The sequence below is a fragment of the Galeopterus variegatus genome, unplaced genomic scaffold (genome assembly GCF_000696425.1).
Source record: "Galeopterus variegatus unplaced genomic scaffold, G_variegatus-3.0.2 Scaffold626, whole genome shotgun sequence".
Lineage (NCBI taxonomy): Eukaryota > Metazoa > Chordata > Mammalia > Dermoptera > Cynocephalidae > Galeopterus > Galeopterus variegatus.
Window position 1 is genome coordinate 132345 of NW_007726737.1, and position 9948 is coordinate 142292.

General features: G+C 46.1%; 1 protein-coding gene across 1 annotated transcript in view; it reads left to right on the forward strand.

Moving 5' to 3' along the window:
- Window positions 1-9948, forward strand: part of PNKD (paroxysmal nonkinesigenic dyskinesia) — a 76644-nt gene that overhangs the window by 41951 nt on the left and 24745 nt on the right. The window lies entirely within an intron of this gene.

Here is a 9948-nt window from a genome sequence, read left to right on the forward strand (position 1 = left end):
TTTAAAAAAAAAAAAAAAAAAAAAACAAGAAGCCCAGGGCAGGGTCATTCAAGGATTGGTTGGTTCAGGGGCTTATGTCTTCAAGGACTCGGGTTCGATCCTCATTTACGTTCTGCCATCTTCAGCATGTTGTAATATCTTCTTAAGCTGCTCCCTAATAGTCTTAAGAGGCTGCAGCAGTTCCAGGCATCACAGGTAGATGACAGAATCCTGGTAAGAAAAGAGTCCAGCCCTATTATATCACCTTTTAAGAACCAGGAAAACCTCCCTAGAAAGCCTCCAGCTGGGGCCGGCCTGTGGCTCACTCGGTAGAGTGCTGTGTTGATAACACCAAGGCCACGGGTTCGGATCCCATATAGGGATGGCCAGTTTGCTCACTGGCTGAGCGTGGTGCTGACAACACCAAGCCAAGGGTTGAGATCCCCTTACCGGTCATCTTTTAAAAAAAAAAAAAAAAGAAAGCCTCCAGCCTATTTCCCTCCCCATCTCACCAGCTGTGTGATCTGTAGCAACTGACTTGATCTCTCAATACCTAAGTGTTTGCATCTGAGCAATGGGAATTATAATCATATTTGATTCATAGGGTTGTTGTAAGAGCTGAGGGTCAATCTATGTAAAGCCCTTAAAACAGTGCCTGTCACATGATTTGTGTTACATAAGTATTTGCTGATATTATCTGAAGGCAAGAATTGCATCGCATTCCTGGGGCTAAATGACAGCTTCACCAGGCAGTAAGTGCACCAGTTGGCTTGGACCAATCAACATGTACCCCCAGGACTGGCGTGGGGACTCAGTTGGAGGCTATGGCTGTTCAGAGGAAAGCAGGCAAAATAGGAGTTAACAAAAAAAAGGGGGGTGGGTGGAGAATGGGCATTAATCAACCAACAGGATCTACCACACCCATGTTGTTGAAAACAGAACAAAACCTTTATCAGCATATGAACATAATCCTGTTTCTGTATGTTTGGGTTTTTTTTCTTAACTTTTCATTTTGAAGTAGTTTCCTATTTACAAAATATTCACGAAAAAGTACTAGAAGATCAATCCCATACCTGCCACCTAGCTTCCCCAAATGTTCACATCTTATTTAACTACAGTATAGTATCAAAACCATGAAATTGGGGCCGGCCGGTGGCTCACTTGGGAGAGTGTGGTGCTGATAACACCAAGGCCACGCGTTCGAATCCCTACATAGGGATGGCCGGTTAGCTCACTTGGGAGAGCGTGGTGCTGACAACACCAAGTCAAGCAAGGGTTAAGATCCCCTTACCGGTCATCTTTAAAAAAAAGAAAAAAGAAAACCAGGAAATCAGGTTGGCTGGTTAGATGTGTTGGTTAGTGCTCGGTGTTATAACACCAAGGTCTAAGCGTTCAGATCCCCCACAAAAAGAAAGAAAGAAAAAGAAATACACATAAAACCAGGAAATTAACATGGATACAATTCTAATAACCAAACTATAGTCTTTATTCAGATTTTGACAGTTGATCCCCTAGTGACCTTTTTCTGGTCCAAGATACAGTCCAGGATCACACATTGCATTGGATTCTAATTTTAAACACCATTCTAAAGCCACACGGATATCCACAGAACCTAACTCTGTTGCAGAACCTCTAAGTTGTTGATAGAATCTCACCATTATCAGCAACCTAGGGCTGAAAATCTGTGGCCTTAAAGTTTTGTGTACATTTCAAAGGATATCTTTTGGGCAGATCCCTAAAACAGACTTACTGAGTCAAAGGAAATGACCATTTTTAAGGCCTTGATGTACACTGGCAATTGCTTTCTAGAAAATTGTACAAATTGATACCCCCACAAACAATGTATGAATAGCCATTTTCCCATATTCTCAGACCTTAAAATTTTAATTATTTTATTTTATTTTTTATCTTATTATTTTTGTTTTGTTTTGTTTTGACAGCTGGCTGGTACAGTGATCCTAACCCTTAACCTTGGTGTTATCAGCACCATGCTCTAGCCAATAATTATTGCTTTTAATCTTTGCTACATGGATAGGTGAAAATCATTTCTCATTGTTTAACTTGTATTTTTTTTATTCTTTTAACATTTTTTCATATGCAGTAGCCATTTATCCCTTTATTAATTGGGGTCATTGTGTTTTCTCATTTATTTAAGGTCTTTAAATATTAAGTAGACTAACTCTGACAAATTTGAGGCAAATATTGTCTGCAATTTTTTTTTGGGGGGGGGGGTTCTTTTTTTTTTTTTAAGATGACCGGTAAGGGGATCTTAACCCTTGACTTGGTGTTATCAGCACCACACTCCCCCAAGTGAGCCACGGGCCGGCCCTTCAGTTGCTTTTTGTCTCAGAGTAATATATGCCTATTAAAGAAAATTAGAATAAGGCTTTTATTCCTTTTAGCCTTAGAAAGTCCTCTGCTATCCAGAGATTCGACATGTATTTCATTTTCTTCTAATTTTGTATGATTTAATTTTATATCCTTACAACTTTAATTCTCCCAGAATGTATTTTGGTGGATGCTGAGGCACAGGTCTAAATTGCTCTTTTGAGGGCCGGCCTGTGGCTCACTTGAGAGAGTGTGGTGCTGATAACACCAAGGCAATGGGTTCAGATCCCTATATAGGGATGGCCAGTTCACTCACTTGGGAGAGTGTGGCACTGACAACACCAAGTCAAGGGCTAAGATCCCTTACTGGTCATCTTTTTAAAACTAAATAAATAAATAAATAAATTGCTGTTTTGTAAATTGCTAGTCAGTTATCCACATACCATCTCTTCCCAGCACCATTAGTAACTAATCTTTCTTTTTCCCACTGTCTCTGTCAGCTGTTGTTGCAATAGTGCTGTATAACAAGCCATTCCAAAGTGGGGAGGCACAAAACAATTAGCATATGTCTCTCACTCACGCATCTTGAGCAGGCCAAGTTTCAGCAGATCTAGGCTAGGCTGGGCTTGGCTGGCTTCTAGGCTTTGAGTGGGATCCAGGTTGGTTCCATGTGTCTTTCATCTTACTTAGACCAACAACTACTTGAAGGGTGTTCTCATGGTGAAAGGCATGAACACAGAGACCACCTTCAACCACAACAACACATTTAAGGCCCTGCTTGTATCATGTCTGCTAACACTCCGTTGGCCAAAGCATGTCACAAGACCAAGCTCATCAGTTGGTTAGAGTGTAGTGCTGATAAAAAAAAAAAAAAAGACCAAGTCCAGGGCCACCCGTGGCTCACTCAGGAGAATGCAGTGCTGATAACACCAAGGCCACGGGTTCGGATCCTATATAGGGAGGGCGGTTGGCTCACTGGCTGAGCGTGGTGCTGACAACACCAAGCCAAGGGTTAACATCCCCTTACTGGTCATCTTTTATAAAAAAGAAAAAAAAAAGACCAAGTCCAACTACAATGTCTTGGAAATATACTTCACCTCCATTGAAATGGTACATAGTCACTTGGTGAAGGGTGTGTTTACAGGGAAAGGTGAAGATCTGAGAACCAAAATGCAATCTAGCACACCCATGTAGAAAGCCTTTCAGGAAACTAGGTTGTGCTGAGATAAAGGCAGAACAGTCTAGAAAGGAGCCCAAGGTCAAGGGAAGTTTTTAAGGCAGGGAAATATTTGAATTTGCTCATAGGGTGAGGAAAACTGGTGGCCAGGAGAGACACCACTTAAAGATATGAGCAAGAGGGGCTAATAGCAGTTCCTCTAAAAATTCCTATGTAGCAAAATCTGTAGAGGGGTGAGTGGGCACAGAAATTGTTTTCTATAAGAAGGATATTTGCTGAAAGCAAAGGACATGAAGTTGGGGCCTGAGGTTTGGAATAACGACTGTGGATAATTAGAGACTTCAGCAAAATAAAAAGACTGCCTTTTAGCATTGGTGTTGGGGGTCCCAGAAAGGCCTGAATTATTTCACATGGGATGACAGTTTTCTCCAGCCCTGTCCACGAGGTGGGAGCAGACAAAAAGGACTGTGGTTGGCATAAGCAGGTTTGGGGAGGTTGGTAGGTTGAGGTTGGAGGGACAAGGGGGTGATGAAGCTGACAAATGGTGAGTGGTTCAAGAGATTGAACTCAAGTCCTGATTGGGAGGTGTAGAGCTAGGGCTAGACCCCTCAAGCCCATTGATTGTCCAGACTGAGTCACAAACCCTTCATATGCAGGTCTACAAGCTAGGTAACAGGAAAAAGGTCCTTGGAGCCTTGGTTGAAGAGATAATAAGCTTTATTCTTTACACACACACACACACACACACACACACACACACACACACACACACATCTAAGAGCTAGGCAGTCCAAAGAGAAACTGAGCAGCTGCTAGCAAAGTAAACATGCTCTGTTTTTAGATGCAAGCTCTGCCCACCAGCAGTTCAGAGCCCCTGCTTCACACACTCTGAAGAACACACAAGAATAGCAACAAGCCAAAAGATACAGGGGCACACATGTGCACTAATTCCACCCCCACACAACTTGTTTACAAAGAATGCCGCTGCACCACCACCAACCAGACCTGAGGCTAGGGAGCCTGACTAAACTACTCTATTTCCCTCACAGGAGGGGAGAAATACAGGCAAGAGGGGCTGAAGGGCTGGAAGAAAGCAAATGGTTTCAGGGGCTGGAGATGGAGGACCATGTGTACCGAGGATGAGGGTGTCAGGGAAAGGGACATTGGAGTTCAGGTTTGCAGAGGCAGAAGTTCCAGGTGAATCCAGGGTGTGACCATGTGAGGAGGGTGCTGAATTGCATTGAAGGCCTTGGAATTGAGGTCAGGAATTGAGGCCAAGAGTTCAGAATTATCTATGCAAAATGCAGACTCTTAGGCCCCAGCCAGACCTAAGTCTGAATCTGTGGGGGAGGGAGCCCAGAACTGTGTATTTTTATAAGCTCTCTGAGTGGTTCTTAGGCTTCCTGAAGTTTGAGAAATGTTCAGCTAAGATGTTGAATGAGCCATGCTTGTTGGAATTACCTGATGGCAGGAATCAGGCAGGAAGACTAAAACAGGTGTCTAACTCCTCAGAGAGTCTGGGCTGGGTTCAGTGGATAGTACTGAGGGGGAGAGGTGCAGAGAAGTTTTTACATGAGGCGAGAAGAGCCATGGCCTTGACCTGGACTAGAACTAGTGCATCCCTCTCCAACCTGGAGACATGACAGTGTAGGAGGCTGAAGGGTTCCACTGCAGAAGGAAGGACAGTAGGAGGGAGGGAGGGAAAGGAACAGAAAAGAGGGGACATATTCAGTCAAGATCAGGCAGGATGGGAGGGAGTTCTGCAAGAAGGCAGAGAACATGGAGGGCTGTGATTTGTTTCCAACCAAACCAGTGTTCCAGAATGTGCAGCACGATGGCTCGGGGGGCATCCACCAAGAGATGGTGAGCGCTGGGTGGGGGCAACAGATGAGGAGACAAACTGATGAGAATGGGGCTGAACTGAGCAGAGAGGACAGATTATCTGAGCCATCACTTCTGCGTTTGATTAACTTTTCTAAACTGGAACTAATTTCTCTACCCTGGCCCAACAAAACGTCTCTTTTCTCTAATATTCAAACAGCTCCAGCCATCTCAGCTCCTTCATGATTGTGTCGTTATTGTCATCATCATCATCATTGTCATTATTGTAAGGATACCATGGGCACTCAAGTGGAGGGGGAGGGGGGAAAGCATTCCCTAGCAATATGGCGCCCTTCCGGGTTCTTCTCTGCAGTAAACAAGCCCGCCGGGGCCAACACCCAAGCCCACCCGCGCCAAACCTCAGCCAATCACAGGTCAAGGCTCACCTCCTGCCCAGCCCCGTCCAATCAGCTACCGCCCCGTCCACCCACTATCCAAACCCGGAATGCAGCTTCCTATAAATGTACGCGCAGTCCTTGAATAAAGCGGAACTTCTCTGGCGAACTGTCAGCCCGGGTCTCTCGTGATCCCTTCATCCGGGCACCCCTTCAATTATCATCATCATTACCAATGATTTCCTGAATGCCACCTAAGCACCAGGCATCAAGCTTGAGCCATGCAAAGATGAAGAAAGGCCTCCATTCTAAGAAAAGCTCCCAGGCCAGTTGGGAAGGCAAGATTCAGACACCAAGGACAGGCAGCGTGGGCTGGCAGGTGGAACAAGGGGCAGACATGAGAACACCCACCTCCACCCTGGGAACCTGGAAGAGAGCTTGCCCTTTGTGAGTTAAGCTCTAAAACCACCACATCACGAGCCGGACCTGCATGACTGCCAGTCACCTGACCCAGGTTATTAACGGGTCTCTCCTAAGAGAGTTGCAGAAGCAAATCTTAGCCTTGGCAGTGCCCCCCAAGCTGCTCAGGGGAGGAGTTATGGCCAAAGACTTGAAGTGTGGGGGTTCCTCAGACTTGGCTCTCCTGAAGCTTTCCCTGATATTGTGAAACACCAATAGCTGCCAAGCCTATTCTGACTCCCTGTTCATGATCTGCCCTCCTGAGTGAGGTTTGGCTTCCGTACAACTGTCTTACAGGGACTGAACTGGACAGAACAAGAGGGTTCCGATCTTTTGACAGTCACAGTGTCCAGTGGCAATAGAGAAATTGTCATTTATCCATTCTTTGTTTCTGTCATTCACTCATTCATTCAGCAAGTACTTAACTGAATGCCTGCTCTGGGCCAGGCATTATACATACCACTGGGAATACAGTGGTACAAACACAGTGTCTCTCTGACTTCATGGGGCTTACAACCCAGTGGGGGTGACAGACAATATCCACAAAATAATGTCAGATGATGAAAAGTGCTATGAAGGTGAAGGAAGTAAGCAGAGTAATTGTAAGTAAGATGATAGACTGGGGTGGTCAGCGAAGGTCTCTCAGAGGTGGTAACATGTAATTTGATGTATAACTTACATATGGTAAAGTGTACAAATCTTCAGTGTACAACTTGGTGAGTTTTTAGTGTTTATATATGTATATGCCAGAGATTCTAACCTCTATACCACAGACATTTGGGGCCGGGTAATTCTTTGCTGAGGGGCCTGTCCTGTGCCTCGTAGGATATTTAGCAGCGTCCCTGGCCTCTACCTTCTAGGTAGGCAGCACCTCTCCTCACTTAGTTGTGACATCAAAAATGTCTCCAGACATTAACAAGTTCCCCTGGGAAGCAAAATTGCCCCTGCTGAGAGCCACTGATATGTGCCATGTAACCACCACTCAGCTCAGATACAAGTCATTTCCAGTATGGAAGGGTTGGCACTTGAGCCAGGACTCAAGAGATTAGAAGCTGCTCCCTGTTCTGAGAACTGGAGGAACAGTGTTCCAAGCAGAGGGAGCATGAGCAAAGGCCCTGAGACGGGAAGGAGCCCAGCACATTTGCAGAACTGTGTGGCTGGTACGTAGTGACAAGGGGAAGAATTGGCATCTAAAGAGCTTGACACTATCAAGCAGGGACCTTGTGGGCTATGGCTAGGAGTTTATTTCAAAGAATATTTGAATTTTTTTTTTCTTTTTTTAAAGATGACCGGTAAGGGGATCTTAACCATTGACTTGGTGTTGTCAGCACCACGCTCACCTAGTGAGCCAACCGGCCATCCCTGTATAGGATCTGAACCTGTGGCCCTGGTGTTATCAGCACCGCACTCTCCCAAGTGAGCCACGGGCCAGCCCAAGACTCTAGATTCTGAGATAGACATGTAAATGAAAAAATATGAGTATGGCATGGGTATTGCATTGAATGATACGTACAAGTATGTACAAGACCAAGAGTTGGCACAAAGGGGGACATGCTTAAGCCCATACTGGGTGTGGGGGAGGGGTGGGAAGGTTCCAGAAAAGCTTTCTTGAAGAGAGCACACCTGATCAGAGTCTTTGGGGAGCAAAGGATGAATGGCACTACAGGCAGAAGGCACAGCATGTGCAAAGGCCTGGGGGTGTGAAACAATACAGTAGGTCCAGGTAACTATACCTAGTTACGTATTACAGGGTGTAAAGTGCAGGAGAGGGGTGAATAATGAGGAACAGAAGATTCCTGTGGGAGAGGAGATAAAACTAAAGCAGATTTGGAGCAGACTTTGGAAGTATTCCAGGACAGTCCAGGGAAGGGGGGGGGATGGCTCCCTAAGCCAGAATGAGTCACCTAAAACACATACCCTTGCTCCTTATCCTTAGCCCTGCCTTGACTCCATATACTTCATAAAATGTATCTTGGATTTATTACGTATAATCCCATTGGTGTGTGTGTGGCTTGAGATTTAGGATTCAGTTGTCCCTATGTTCTCTGCAGGCTCGTGCCTGAGCCTGCATTTCCTGTTTCAGATTATAGAGACTGTGTTTTAATTTCTTGATATAATGCCTGGCACAGCCTTACCTGCAAAAAGGTGTGTTCACAATGACTTTTGGTGATGCTCCATAATTCTTCATTTTGCATGTGTAGACACAGACTTAGAGACACAAACTCCCCTGTCTGGAAGGGACTTCTGCAAATTAGCTTATCAGTCTCTCACCCTTCCGCTGCCCGTGGAGCACCAGCCTTTATGTGCCAGGCACCTGAGAAGAAGCCAAACTGCAGGCAAGGAGACAAGGAGGGGGCAGGCCACAGGCTCTGCCCCCTCAAGCTGTATCCACATAAGACAAACTCCTTGTTTGTCTGGGTTTTCTGGATTAAACCCAAAATTAGGTGTTGGAATTACAATTCAGTTTGAATATAATATAACCCATCCTTTGGCTTTTATTTGGAGGGGTGGGCAGGGAAGGGTGAAGCCTTTAATGCATTATACGTAATGATTCTACAGTCAAATACTCTCCAGTATATTTAAAAGACTCAGCCTTTAATCCAAGTATGTAATCCATGTACCTCATAGGGAGTGATAAAATGTGTGATTTGAGGTCAGGCTATCTAGCTTCTCTCAGGCCACAGCACAGGCAGCAGGGAAGAGCATTGCCTCACCTGCTTCCGTCCCCAACCATCTCCCAGCGGGAGCCACAGTGAGCTTGACCGTTTGCAGCATTTCCTTCCCTTCCGGTACTGGGCCAAGACTGACTCCTGTGTGCCTAAATTTGTAGATTTCGCCAGGCTTGCCATCACATCTACTTCCATCCCACTGACCTTGACAACTTCTGGAAGCTATCAGGAAGGCAGCAGTAAGGGGGTGGGGAGCAGTGATGTGGAAATCGCACTGGATTTGGGATGCCTTGGTCCTAGACCTGTCTCTGCCAACCACTGCTGCATAACCTTGGTCAAATCACTCCCCGTGAGCCTCTGTGGCCACTTCTTATCTTTCAGGGCATGGCTTAAATGTCACCTGTTCAGGGAAGCCCTCCCCCACCTAAGTTGGTCCTCTCTGTGCTCCATATCAGCATCACAATTTGTCATCACACATGCATATGTGTGTGTATAAACATATATAACTGTTTATTTGGTTTGTCCCCACTAGATTCTAGATTGTAGGCTCCAGGAGTACTCAAACTGTGTCTCTGACCCCTGCATCCTCAGAGCCTGGCACATTGTATGACCATAGAAGGAGCCAGAAAAGTAATTGAATGGGGCCGGCCCGTGGCTCACTCGGGAGAGTGCGGTGCTTATAACACCAAGGCCACGGGTTCGGATGCCATATAGGGATGGCCGGTTCGCTCACTGGCTGAGTGTGGTGCTGACAACACCAAGTCAAGAGTTAATATCACCTTACCGGTCATCTTTTAAAAAAAAAGAAAAGAAAAGAAAAGTAATTGAATGAATGAATGGCAGCCGACCCAGGTGATCTCTCAGGTTCCTTCCAGCTGAAAAAGTTTATGAGTGAAGGTTCCCCTCCAGGAGAACCACTCCAGGGCCTCTCCCAGAGTCCCCTGGAGGGCGGAGGGGGCTGCACGGGCTGTGAACTCCTGTCCCTCCCAGAACTCCAGCAACTGTGGACCCGGATAAGCGCAGGTCCGAGGTCCGCTCTGGTCCCGCCTCCTGGCCGGCCAGCCCGGGGGCGGAGCCAAGTCGCCGCCCGCCCGTTGCAGGTGGGCGAGGGGGCGGGTCC